This window comes from Limanda limanda, chromosome 5, assembly GCF_963576545.1.
Source record: "Limanda limanda chromosome 5, fLimLim1.1, whole genome shotgun sequence".
Classification (NCBI taxonomy): Eukaryota; Metazoa; Chordata; class Actinopteri; order Pleuronectiformes; family Pleuronectidae; genus Limanda; species Limanda limanda.
Window position 1 is genome coordinate 20,183,635 of NC_083640.1, and position 13,656 is coordinate 20,197,290.

Here is a 13,656-nt window from a genome sequence, read left to right on the forward strand (position 1 = left end):
ATATTAAGGTTTTAACACATACACAACAAAATGGTAGAACATGTGTTATTGTGTCTACTGTACAATACACAATTTACAATAACAATAAGCATCATGAAAAAGGAATGAAAGGTCTTCATCCTGTATTCATTTTGTGTCAAAAAAAGTGTTTTTGTTTCCCCCTCTCTGTGATGTTTCCTTTGGCTCTACTCTAGACATTTTGCCTTGTGTGATGAATTGAATCCCTGGATGCTCTTCCTCTTCCTTGTCCTCATCTTCCTCCTTCTGTTTCCCTGCCCCCCCTCCCCCTCCGTCTTCTTCTCTCACTGTGGTGATTTATCCAAACTTGGAGCCCAACTCTAAACACTCTGATTTGGAGTCATTTAACAGCTCATATTTGCACCTGCGACATGTCAATTTAATGTTTTATTCCTGGAATTATGCTCTAACCACTCAGTAATGTTAAAGTGTTTTTGCAGAATTTGGTTATAGAGAGAATGGTGCCTAAGTTTTAGGTCAGAGCGCGTGTCAGATTCCACTTTAAATGTCATATTTTTTCTTCGACTCCGCTTCGGAGGTTACTGTTCCATTATGCAGTCATAATGTACACAGGAAAGTGTTCCTCTAACCGTTTCTGCAGATGTACTCTGACTCCAAAGAGTAGATTGAAATGTATCAGCAAATCAATTTAAAGAAACAGCTCTTATATAAAATGACAAAAACTGTTAAGACCAAGCAAAGTAATGAGCTCTAAAACCAGTGCGGGTGGATAGTGAGAGGGCCGCGGATGCTTCTGGCCCTGCTCTGCACCCTGTCTTAGAGATGGGACTTTTGGGTAAAGAGGCTGACATATTTTTGAGATATGTATCAGCAGAAAAAAGAAGTTCCATCACGTCTTTCAAGATGTTTGTCCCGACCAGCCTCCTTTCAGCAAATCAGCTGTTTTTCAACTTCTTACAGGGGCTGAAGGAAGCACTTTGGACTACAGAGGAGCAGATAGGAGCAGATAGACGACTGTCATGGGAGTACGTGTCCACAGGGGCCACATACACAACCTCAGACGCAGCATTTATCTGGAATTTCTTTGAACACATTCAAAGGATTCATATCCCAAAGTTCATTTCATCGGTCAAACTCATTATATCTGTCGAGATGTTTATCGGAACAAACTGTAAAAGCCCCCAGATAACGACTCAAACTATATCCGTTGTTGGTCCGACAGAATCATCTGTAACTTATAACTCGAAACCAAGACGTTATTAGTCTGTCTGCTTCTCCGTACATTATGTGTTGGTGGAAATTATAATTTTTTTGGCTCCGTAGTCATTTCATTTCTGTGATTTAAGCAAATTCCATCAGCACCGACTGGAGTAAATTCGGACACATTTTTGCGCACACGCACAGAAAACATAACAATAATCTGTTTTCCTAATAATTCATGAAAGTGTCCTGGAAAGAACCAGAGAGTTTGGAACGAAAATTAGGAGAAAAGTCGAAGTTCTGAGCTCGTTCTTTTTGGTTAATTAAGTTGGAGGCACCAGTTTATTATACTTGCAAAGCAATTGCTCATTCACTTTATTCTTTATAAATTTATGGCTGAAATTCCCCCTTTATGCAGGTTTAGCTCAACTACCATCCTATGAATAAGAGTCCCAGGGTTGTGCCAGCTTTGCATCTTGAAACTACATTGGTGGAGTGATGCATTTAGCTCCAGCAAGGCCAAGTCTGCCTGGCTCTCGCAGTAGAAAAATAAAAGTAAAACGGTAGAGGCCAGATCTGAATTTTATTATACCAACTCAAAAAAGTCATTACTATAAATACGTCTGGTTATTTACGTTAAGATCCACACACTAAATCCTGAGGAATTGAAGAAAAATTTAAAAAATGTGTATATCTTGCAATCGAAAGGAAATACATGAAATCATATAATGGCCCCTTTAACCAGATCTTATTGGTACTTTTTGCACAACTCAGCTGAGAATTAAACTAAGTTACTTACCATAAAAACACAAAGGTGAAAACATTACCTTCTTTGCGGAATTAACAACCAGGAAGTGAATCGACCGATTATTGATTTTCTTTATTCCTAACTGTAATCAGTGCCACACAATGGATCTTTCTTTCTCGAAATCTATTTGGAGGCGATTCACTAAATAACCAATGTAACCTAATAAACCCTGATGAGATGTAGCAGACACATTAAGTGAACAATGGTAATTGGGTGACTTTTCAAAAATTGTCAATCTTTGGAATAAATTGGCTCAAATTGGGGCTGAATCCAATTCCAGTCCATTCAACTTAAATACATAAAAATTAAATGATGGGTTTACACAAAAATTAGTCTGTTTCCTCAAGTTGTTGTTTATGTAATTTAATTTTTTACCGTTTGCCCAGAGACACAATATAGATTAGATTCTAAATAGAATTGCATTATGACTTTAATTAACCTTAAAAACAATCCTAGTTATTTAGGACTATTAAAGTAAACATGTATGGAGGTGATTTCTTAAATGAGACCTGCTGGAGAATTATTTTTAAAGTTTTAAGACCATTTCAATTTCTTAATCAGCATCAATAATTCTGATTTGGATTTTGTCCCCTCTTCATTTCAGAAAGAAGTTATTTTTATACATTTTTATTTTAGACATGTGAACGTCCAGGGGTGACGTGACCTCCAGTGGGAATCTGACATGTCTCCTGTATGTGATTCTGACTGGGAACCCTTTCATATGGATTACAAGCTTAATTGGTTTCCCAAAGTCACAAATGTTTATTTTCTATCCTGTCCAGAAGGAACTTTGTGATAACATGGCTGCGGCTCCGCGACACAGAAGACACTCTGCAAAGTCTCTCAAAACAAACGCAGTGGTGGGTCTGACGGTTCATGCAGGATGCGCAGGGGGAAATGAAGAGGAAGTAGATTGTCAAAGCAGGATACGTGATGAACAGGGTGACTGTCATGTTGCTCGGCCAAGAGCCCAGGAGTCCACGATTGTGGTCAAATGTTGTTATGACAAAGAGATCAGATCATGGTGAAACCTAAACACTGATTCATTTGACACGATGGTTTGTCCCTTCTCACAGAAAGTGGTCGGTGGTGGTTATGCAACACTGAAAGAGGTCAAAGTATTATCGCTCTGGCTAACAGGTGACATAGCGACAAGTGAAAGTGACCCTCAGTAAAGATGATATGTTGACAGGAGAGAGCTGCCAACCAAAGACTGCTGGACACTTTAAGTAGAGTTAGTTGGATTAAAGTTTGTCACAGTGGATATATAGTCGATGTAGCCAGGGGTCTCCCCTTTGCTGCCTGTTAACACTGAGGATAAATCATCTAACATCCCTCGGCTGCTCTGATGACTTCCCTGGTAAAGGTGGAAGTTCTCTCTGAGCCACCTCCATGCCCACACTCATCAACACTATAGATTGTAACACTGTTCAATTTTATTGGATTCTGCTGCAACCCTGTTTACCCCTGAAACCTCAAAAGTGTTTCCTGGACTCAAACACTTCACCTGCCGCTCCATCGGCACAGTGGTGAGTACATAGATCACATTTTCAGGTGAACTATCCCTTTAACCTCTCTGGAAGACGTGAACTGACGTGAACTAGAAAGAGAACATTTGTCCCCGTACTAGCTTCTCTGCGTTGGCTGCCGTGAAACCCAGACTAGAATTCTGCTTGCGTAAAAAGCTTTTAATGAGCAAACTCCATCCAATCTCAAAGAGCTCATAATGCTCCATCACCCCAGTAGATCACTTAGCTCACGAAACTCAGTCCAGCTCCAGTCACCCTTCAGCTATCAGGCCCAATCATTTTCTCGTTGTCTGCATAAAGCCACTCGCTCAATGTTTCCACGTCCACATTATACCACGATGGCCTGTGGGGGGTTCATATGAAATAAATGTCGTCATCTTCCATGACCGTAGACTGTAGCTGTTCTTATTGGCCCGTGGGGTTTAGTGTAGATCCAGCGTTAACTTGACATGAGGTCCGGTGGGCGAGAGAAATGAAACGCACCTGTGGTGGTGCACAGAGCCCGTGAAAGGTTTTTGGTCGTCATTTGAAAAAGTAACATTTGACACTATACTCACAAGTTTCTAACTAAAACTGAGCCTGGTGTTGGTTCTTTAATCAGAAGGTCCGGTGATCGACAAGGGAGAAAGCTTGGCCTCCAGTTCTCTGCTTTGAATTTTACTGTTGGGTTTGGGTCGCGTTTGCAGTTGTTAACATTTAGGATTTATTCTTTCCAACCGGGTTTATTTCCCACATACGTGGCTTCAGCGGATCTCAGGGCCGCACTGACTTTGCTCTCACCAGCTCTGTTGTTGAGATTCAGAGCAACAGGGCGACTTGCAGAAAACAAGGTACATATCGGTGTGAGCAGCGCCAGCTTTCCAAATAAACATGAATTTTCTTATGTAACTTTCAACCACTTGTCTTTGAATCAAACCAGAAGTAAACACAGAAAGTAGCCAGTTGGAACAGCCATTAGTAAACACTTCCTGGGTGTACTCTCAGTCCGACCCGGAGACAAGTGTTTGAAATTATTCATTTAAGATTCTTGTTTATTTGGAAAGTTGTAGGATGCTTGCCTGCTGTAACTTGCCTCAATGTGAGTCCTCAGTTCCCCTGAACCTCTTATAACCCAATAGCCATTTTTATATGAAATACTCCAGTTTGAAATAAACTGAAATTGTCTTCTCTTCCAATTTTGGTTAATACAATTTTCTGTAAAGCAACTTCTTCCCTCTCATGGAAAGTAGACACGCATCTTGTTTCTGAAAACAGCCCAGAATCCAAACATTAAAGTATCACATCACAACATGCTCTTCTTGTTTGCTGCACAGAAAGAAGTTGTGATACAAAGTTCATGACTTGAACAGGCAAAATAAAAAGAATGTGACCCTGTCAGCAACAGCGTTCAACCCCATTATAAAACTTTATTATGGGCTCAGAACCTTTCATCGCCACCTGCAACCTTCAGCGAGAGTTTTCTCTTGTTTTATAGTTTCTAATTAAATTGAAAAAACGATATGTGCACTTTAGGCAAATTACTTTCCTAAAGAAAGACGCCCCCCCCCGGTGTGTCGCAGTTTTTATGGAGCAAATGGTCTCAGAAAGACGACTGACGTGTCCTTGAACTGAACATGACTTGGATTTGGATTTTTGCTTTTCCTTTCAGAGAATACATTAGGCCGTAGCTGTCCTGACTATGGCCTCCAGTGGTTATTGTTGGGAAAAGTGGTATGATAGAAAAAAGACGACTCTGCAAATTCACAAGACACTTTTCCATAAGTCAAACATATGGTCCTTCTTAACCAAATAAGTGGATAACACAACGCAGCGTACACCCTTTAATGCCTGGAAAGCAAACTTTAGAATAAGAACACAGTTTGGGGTAAACTCTGAAATAAACACAACATGAGTAATGCTTTAGTAACTTAACAAATATGAATTATTTTAATTTCTTGACTATTAATTAGCGCAAGATAGCAAGATGTCCTTTCTACATTACTATTCTGCAATTCAACATTTGAAAAGAATCCTTTTGATCTGACTTATTCCTGGAACATAATTCATAACTATTTCAGATTATCGGGGAAGCCCAGGACATGTGAGTCGGTCTGTTTATCTTGTAAAGCCTGTTTCACCTTATATGATAATACTATATGTAACTGTATGGGACTATATTGAACAGTATACAGTGATAAATAAAGGCAGGTAACAAAAGAGGTGACGTCCATCTCGGACACTGGAGAGCCATCAAGTCTGGCTTCAATTTCCCCCCCCTGTAGGTGTATTGTTTGGAAAATACTGTAAGAGGTGGTGGGTGCAAAGGAGACAGAGTGCAACAGAGAGAGATCCAGAATATATGCCTGCTGAAAGTGCACTCAGGAGGCGACATCTGATATAGTTTGTGTGCAAGTCAGCGCACTTGTTCCCAGTCGCTGGTAAAACACTTACATTCATGTTGATCCACACCGCCAGCAATTACTGGCACCGGTCAGGGCGAAGTGAGGGAGGCGCCTCGCTACATTCGGTAGGAGCTGAACTCCAGAATCACAAGTGGAAGACGAAAATTGAGCCGTACGACAATATGTTTTTTACACACACACACAGACACACACACATACACGAAAAACACACATACACACAAAGCACATTTATTATGATTAATAGCAGGCAAAAAAGTCACTGCTTTTAGAATTGTTTGTTCATGAAATACCTGGAAACATACTTTTCACACTAATTTCTTGGCCTTTGAAGTCGATGATTTCATAAATTATTTTAGCTCGACATAAATCACCTGATTTATGGTTTCTTGCTGTTGATCCGTCTCTGTGGCCTAAATGACTCCCTCCACTAAATCACGATTCACGGGTGCACTGCACCTTTCACCAGACGCATGCAAGCCACTGGCTCAGAGGCCCAACTAACGAGATGGAGGCAATTTTCAAATACTTGACAGAAGAATGATCTTTGCGGAGGCAGCAGAAGACATGCTGAGCGTGCATGTGCGAGCACCAAAGCAAACAATGTGTCAACTTACACGGTGGCACAGACAGAAGTTAACCACCCAGTGTAAAGTTATTTAACCAAACTCTGGTATGGTTGGGAGTTTCTAAATGTTAATATGAGTGCTCTCATGTGTTTTAAATCTTTGTTTTACAATGAACTTTACATTTGTGATTGGTACAAGGTTAAAGTTGAACTTCATTTTACAGTTGTCATATGAATAACTTACACAGAGTAAAAACAGATAATTATTACAGGGTTAAGTAAACCCGTTATCATAAATATGTTATATTGACCTTAACTGTGTCCACTTTGTCCCGATTATTATACTTTTCATTATGTTTTTGGTTATTTTAAGTCGTATATACTTCCAAAGACCCTTTGATAAATCATTTGCTTTCCTACTCTTGCACTCTGTGGTTTATGAATTGGCTCGATCCATCAGTCGATGCTAATGTTGGCAACCAGGGCATCTTGGTTTGAGTTATGAAGTGCTGAAATCTTAAAATAAATCAGGAAACAAGCAGCGTTTAACCCACCAACATTGTTTCTGACCACCAAATTTGAGAAAACCTCAGAGCAAGACACGGGAACACGATACCCGGGCGGACGAGAAGCACGGCCTCCGGCATCTGGAGAAGCTCAACGGTCAAATTAACCTGTTTTTTAAATAAATGATTAATGGTGCGGATAAACAAGGAGGGGAAATGTTAGTCAGCTTGTAATAGGTGATGCAGGGGATAATGATTATTTGAGAATTGAAGGAGAAACATACTTAGACTCAGCAGCTGTGAATAAAAAATAAAAATGCTGAGAGCTCCAAGAATCACTGAGTAAGGAGCAGAGTTGGCAGAGGCGGCAGCATGGGGGGGGGGGGGGGGGGGGGCTGTTGGCTGCCAGTAGGTGTGGACATGTGACTCCCTGTTGGAGCACCTCTCTGTGCGGTTGTGTTAACTATCACCGTTCGTGCTCAAATAAGATAAAACTGTGAACTGATGTGTCTTTCTGATGGGATGAAGAAAGTTAATGTTTTCCTATAGTAAACTAAATCCTAAGTTATACTTACAAAAACAGCTTTTCTTGGTCAGTTATTTCTGAGAACAACCTAATGAGCACTGGATTATGGACATTATTCTAAATGTTTTAGTTTTTAAGAGGTAAAATGACTTTTGGACTCACTTTGATATGGAGTATACGTTGGCCCTCTCTCCTATTTGTTTTAACCAGCGCGATAACCAGAGGTTTCCAAAATATTGCTGTTATGTCCAATATAATGTCCAAGCAACCCACGACCGGCAACTACAGAGACCTGTAAAAAAATATCAGTATCATTTGATTAAATTTCCAAGACTATGTAATTCCGTTTTTATGGAAATCGTTTTTCTTTTTTTCAGTCTGTGTTTTATGTATGACACAAAGTTTCTCAAGTTGATGGTCTGAAGAACCCAAGCCAAGTTTTTTGGACTCTCAGTATTAGTTATGGTCCTGCTCTTAGTAGTATGTATTTATGGAACAGTGGTGTGGTCGATTTGTTTGAGTGCTGGAAAGCACTTACACGCACGTGTGTACGTGCACGACCACACTTGAGTTGTGGCTTGTTTCAAAGGTCATGAAACCACCGTTCCTAAATTTACATACATTAGTCAAGTATGACTGACCACATGCTCAAATGTTCGACTGACTTCATGAATAGTTTCATCATGTTGAGGATGTTTAGGCAGCCGGCCCAACGTCTCGCTAAGTGGGCGACCATTAGACGACAGTAGTAAGTAGTTTGTGTTGAGGTCAAACTCAGAGTTTCTCATCGGAATTAAATACTTTTTGAGGTGTTGTCATTAATCTGTCACACACACAAGTGCAAAAGTGTAGGGGGGCATATTTGCTGGAAAACCTGGATGGCAGCAAAGCATCAGTATATCAGTAACCACCTACATTTACTTGTTGGTTTAAATGCTACGTTAAAAAAAGCTCTGAGTAGTGTTTCTCCACCTTGTCAAAGGAGAGTGTTAGCGACAGCCACGTGTATCATGTACAGCTCGTCTGGAAGGTTCATGCAAAGCTAAGGGAAGCTGCTGTGTGCTGTTCTTTAATGAAGGTGGGGTTAACCAGACGTACATTTGCCAAACCAACCACTTGATTTGTCTCCATTGAAGTCTCCCCCCACCGGAAAATTTGAAATCTGTTTGATAAAACTTAATTTGTTCCTTTTGTGTCACAAAGGTTTTTGTTTTTTAACGTGGAATTATCTCAATATTGTCAGTTTTTGTGGTCGACATCTGACAAATCTTAAATCGGCCCAGCCTCAGGGGGCAGTAATGAGTCCATTAGAGCATAAGCCACGTTCCATTTAACCTCAGAATTTCGACTTTGAAGGTAAGAGGAACCTCACCACCCCTGACTTCGAAATCCAAGATGGCGCGTCCGTATATCAACTGTTGTGAAATCTGTCGTTTTTACTGCTTCTTGTTAAGCACTTCATAAATGTGTCGTACACATAGTACTGCCCATGTCTGCGGACATTTTACTACAGTGTTAGTATGTGTGAAATGCCTTACCTGTGCTGTGCAATTCCTGTGCTGTTCCAATTGTTCCTGTGCAACTGGAATGCTACCAAGTCAGGTTATTTGGGAGTGACTTCATTCAAATCGAAAGTTGTATCGGCAAAGGAACGTCTGAAAAAACAATGCACAGCTACTTCGCTGTGCAGGACGCAACTTTGTCTTTCTATATTATTTATTCATTCTGACTAACTCGTGATGGTACTGTCTACTTTATTAGCTCACATTACCCACATGCAGCTGGCGGTTGTCTTTTCAACACTTTTGTCTAAAACACTCAACTTTTAGGTTAAGGCCATAGACTAATTAAAGCCAAGAACATGAACACGCTCATATATATCAGTCGGATAAGAACTGCCCAAAATGTGTTTGCTATGTAGGCCAACTTTGTGTGTGCAGGTTCTGAGAAGGACGAGTTGAGATTTATGAGCTATACTGTAGCCAGCCACCAGGGGGTGACTGAGATCTTTTGGCTTCACTTTTGGGGAGCTTTCATATCATCCATCTTTATTTAAAGAAAAAGCACTTGAGGTTGAAACTGGAGACAGATCGTGATTTTTATTGAATTTCAATAAACACACGGTCTTCGTCCTGTCGGCTTGTGCAGGATGGCGCCTCCTATTGGTGGTAGAGATTATATGACGTGCCACAGTGATGCAGTTCAAGTGTTTTCAGCTTTAGCGACTGCAGATGGTTGTAGGCGTGCCGTGCATTTTCTTGTAGCACCAAACCTGATGCATGTCTTATATCTTCTTACCATTTCTGCTTCTGTGTGCATTTGTGTGTGATTTCTTGTTGCTTTTTGTCATTTGTAATTCCTGAGATGAAGACATACAACTGATGTCACTGGTTTGATCTTGACCCAGAGCGTGGGAGGTGCACAGCAAGTAATAACAGATCATTTCGGCCGTTAATCTTTCAGCTGGACGCTTAGCAGTCAATTTCCTCGGCAACATGTAGTTTGTGCAAGTAATATGAATTTTCCTGGGAGGTCTGTGTGTGATACGAATTGGAAATATATGGATATTTCTTGCTCCGAAACCCACTGAAATGACCCACTGTGCATTGTGGAGAACACTTGGAAAGTATGAAAAATGTGACCCTGGTGTATACACCCACACACACACACACATGCAGTGACACACACACACACATATCTGCACTATTAACACACGCTATAATGCTTTCATTGCTTTTGAACGTTTGTCTGTCCGCTTTAAACTTGTCCCAGGAAAAAACCCATAATCAGATATGTAAATATCCTATTTCCTTCCACTCGGAGGTCTGAGCACAATAAGGTTTTTATTTTGCTGGAAACTGTTTCACTTCCCATTTACAGGAACAAATTGATCTACAAATACTTTACAAGGTGTAAAACAAAACCTTGTAAAAATCTAGATTTCTGTGTTTTCTGTGGCTTGTTGGTGGTTCACGTCATGTGGCTCAGTTTTTCCTGTTTGCATGAGTGTTATATAACAATGGAGATCAAAGTTATCCAATTAGTTTCATGGGAACTTGCTGGTGTTCATAATTCTGCTTTAAAGGCTTTGAATTAAGTGGCTCTACATAGTGTATATTTGTGTGGGATTTTCCAGAGTCAGGAGGGCGAGCTATTCCTTCCCTGGAGCTGCTCACATCGCTGTAGCTGAACACAAAGTACCAGCATATATGAAGCTGGGATTCTAACCCCTTTAACCCCCCCCCAAACCCCCAAAGGCAAAAAATGTAATTGACTTTTTCTTGTCATCTCTTGTTGGTGTTTCGTTTGTTTTGTCTAAGACTCTTTGCAGAAAATCGGATCTGATCTAGTGACAAATTATATCAAGGTTAATCTGATATTTACAAATATATTGCTTCGAAAATAAATTTGATATGAAATAGTTGCTATTAACTTTAATTAAATATATATATATGTATTTCCAAGAAATAATGTGTCCATTGCATGGAATATATTGTTTTGTACATTTAGGAACAACATTAAAACAATTCTGTATATTTATTTTTTTATATTAACTTCTCTTGACCTTCAATGATCCAAGTGTGTGTTTATTTGTATATATATATATATATATATATAAATCTGAACAAGAAAACAGGCTGGTCTTCTCACGAATTTAAGAGAAAATGCAAACTCCATGTCATACCTATTTTTTCCCTCATAGAGAGAAGCTCAGGCTCTTATAACATTCAATTATCACTTTGTGAATCTGTTCTACTTCAGCTCTGACACATTTCTGGACCGGGATTGTTTCGTGTCCTTTTCAATGGAGGGTGATGGCAGACGTCGTAGAGCAGCAGGTGTCCTCTGCTGTGTATCAATGGGCCCGGAGGTGACAGAGTGCCGTGCGTCACTGAACGACCCCGTTGATGTAAAGCAGCTCCGCAGGTTTGTAATAACATTTGTTCAAAGTTGTAGATCACTTATCCACTTAGGATTTTACCCAAGTATCACCGCTTCCCACCCAAATACATCCAAAAGTATACTCACCTCTTGGACTGTGAGTAAGAGACATTTAGAGGAGACGCTGAAACCTGAGGTCAGGGAGATTAGTCTATGCAGCTCATTTGTATGGAGTGTGAATGTACACCTGTTCACGCAGATGGTGAACATCAGCCTCATTGCTTGTCCATTTATACATTTAATTAGGTGAGGGAGAGCAAAGAGGATCAAATTGCGGAGAAGTGGGAGGCCTGTCGTAGCGTCTCACTGTCGTACGATCCCATTTTCACAGTTTAATTAAATTAATGTGTGTCGTTCCCAGAGTCTGGAGGCCGCTCTGCCACTCTGTCTTAGGCGTCTCTGCGATGTGTTTACCTTAGCCACTGCATTGCTTGTTTAAGCTTAATTGCAATGAATTGAAGCCTCAGATTCTGTTTATTGTTTCAGGGGAGAAGCTCTCTCGGCCAGGTCTACTTCCTGAGGTCCTGTTTTCCTTTTATTTTCCATTAAACTAACACGCTCGGTTTTCCTCCCCTTCTCTGTATGTCTAGCGTTAGCCATTTGACACATTACCAAGATCCAGAGGCTTTTTTCTGAGCTTTCAGGATTCTTCATTTCAAGTGTTATGCTTTTGTTTGTTTGTCTGTAGACTCTGGAAAAGCAGTAGCCGGCTCTTCTCAGTGCCATTTGCCTGCACTAATGGGGTCATGGGATGATATCACCAAACCTACCCAGGGTTAAGGAAGTATGAGAAACTTGATCATAATAGCAACTTCTGCTTTAGGTTGACAACATATGACGACATGTGAAAGGCCATGTAAGCTGTGTAAATGTAGTGTAGAAATGTACAGTGGCATTATACGTATTTTTATACCTGAATTATCTGTAATCTTTGCTTAGTTTTGACACACATAAAAATATTATGAATTTAAATCAAAAAAACATGCTGACCTACTGTAAATGTAGACTTCATTCTCAAAAACAAATTATAAAAAAATTGCATAAATCAAAATGTATTAAGAAACCTAATATAGTTGGTCACTTTGATGGCAAACGTTGCTTTTAACGAAATATCGTTGTACTGTGAAACGCCAGAGGGTCGTGTTACTCAGCATTTATATGCACATGTATATAAATATATAATCAATGGTAACATAAGAGACGAGAATGGCAGAACGTAATCCACGACATTAGGCAACAATCTGGAGTCAATTTAAAAAAATGGAAAAGGAGGCGGCGAGCGATTTTCAAAGCTGCTGAAACTGCAAACATAAAGCTCATTTGAGTGGAAAAACTCAGACGAACACGAGTTCAAAAGTTCAGTCTATTATATGTCGGTAAGACGGGAGCAGACGGTGTCAATTGACTGACATTATAGCACATTAAAGGAGGGAACATTGCCACTGTTAAAAATGCAGCTTCGCACAGAAGGGGATTTAATGGATACTAGAGCTGAACATAGCAACTGTTCTGTGTCTTTTCAAACAAAATACCAAACATTTGCGGGTGTTGACGCAAGAAATTCAAGTTTTTTGTGATTTTCTCTGTTTTATATCATTGGAAACTGAATATTTGTGGCTCTGCACTGACCTTTGTTGGAAATAATAAACAGTTCACAGCTCAGACTTTTCCTCGGGTTCCTGGAAGGTGCATGTGATGGGTCATTTTCACAATTTTCATAAAATTACCCAATTATGTGAGACAGTCACTGGCAGAATGACTGTTGGTGGGAGACCGAACGGAAACACAACATCCAAAAATGTTCTTTAAATATCTTTTGAGTTCTTTGACAGACACGACAAAGGTTAAAAGACATAGAATATAATTTATGTGGAGAAATACATCTGTAGACATTGTGATTTATTAACTAGAACCTTCTCTTAGAGAAGAATAATTTTATTACAGACAACATTTGACACAACATGGATCATTTAGAACATTGCACTTCAAAGTGACAGCTGTGTCGAAAAGTGCTCCTCTTAATACTCCGCACCAACCAACATCTGTCCACCGCCTTACACCACATCTTCTGTAGCTGCGGAAAAATTGTCCAACATTACCATCAGTCAGATTCAAATTGGTTTGGTGTTAATAATTATGGCACAGGAATCTTTGTCCCCTTCCAACGTATGATGGAAAACAATGTTTTCTTAATTTGAG